The 1,003-nt window shown below is 31.4% G+C and overlaps 1 long non-coding RNA gene across 1 annotated transcript; it reads right to left on the bottom strand.

Moving 5' to 3' along the window:
* Positions 1 to 393, bottom strand: LOC107735821 (uncharacterized). The gene is made up of 3 exons (XR_001639518.1): positions 300 to 393; positions 137 to 157; positions 1 to 35 (listed from the first exon to the last, which is right to left on the bottom strand). It is a non-coding gene; the product is annotated as an uncharacterized LOC107735821 (long non-coding RNA).
* Between the last annotated feature and the right edge of the window lie 610 nt (positions 394 to 1,003).

Here is a 1,003-nt window from a genome sequence, read left to right as displayed (position 1 = left end):
GTACACATAGGTCTTATCGAGGGCAAACTCAGGAACTGAAAAGGTAGAGTATTTCTCTGAGTTTAAGCAAGAATGCAATAGTTGTAAATTATCAGTTTAAAAAAAATCAAGTAATATTGAGCCAAATATTACTTACCAAGGTTGATTTGTTGACTTGCTGAAAAAACAAATGATAGAATATGCTTTGACAATTGCTTGTCTAATTTAGTTTTTAAAGAGGTTCTAAATGTACTTTCCTTAAAGAGAAATCTTTAAAGAAAAGAGAAAAAGGAAGACATTCACTTAAAAATTTTACTTACCCACAAGGGCTATAGTCAGGGCAAGCACAACGGCTCTCATGGCTGATGGTTTGTGAAGAACTCCTCAGAGCATCAGATCTTTTATAGTGGTATCTTTCTGAATAAGTATTAATTTTTAAATTAAATATTAACAGATGTCTTTAGATGTGTGTCAAAAAGTACATAAGATGAGGCTTTTGGTTGGTCAACTTATCTGAACACCAATATCAATTAGGTTAGGTTACCCTGGCCTGTCATGTCATCCTCCAGACCAATGTTCAATGTCAGTTTGTATGTCTTCATATGCAAAAAAAGTTAAGAGAAAAGCTAACTTTAGTTCTTTATTACATATAAATTTATGCAGTTTTTTTTTTGCAGGTTTTGCACCTGTATATTATAGGGTATATATTTCTAGACAGAGAGTAAAATTTTTGTGACTGGGTTCACAGGATTGTGATGTAAAGAATACGTACAATTACCTAAGGATAAAGATGAAAAGTTATGATTTTATAAATGTTACAATTGCTGCTTTTAATCATGTAATAAAATTATATATATTTATAATTATTTTTAATTGGCTCAATGCAAATTTTTATACATTTCATACGCTGGACATATTCAAGCCCTGTCCATCTACGGTGATCACTCAAAATAGGGGTCAGCAACCCTGTTACATGTGTCATTATTAAAGGGATAGTTCACCCAAAAATGAAAATTTGATGTTT

The sequence above is a fragment of the Sinocyclocheilus rhinocerous genome, unplaced genomic scaffold (assembly GCF_001515625.1).
Source record: "Sinocyclocheilus rhinocerous isolate Xijiao unplaced genomic scaffold, SAMN03320098_v1.1 C36317705, whole genome shotgun sequence".
In the NCBI taxonomy this organism is placed as follows: Eukaryota; Metazoa; Chordata; class Actinopteri; order Cypriniformes; family Cyprinidae; genus Sinocyclocheilus; species Sinocyclocheilus rhinocerous.
Note: the sequence above shows the minus strand (reverse complement) of the source record. Positions and strands in the feature narration are given on the sequence as shown.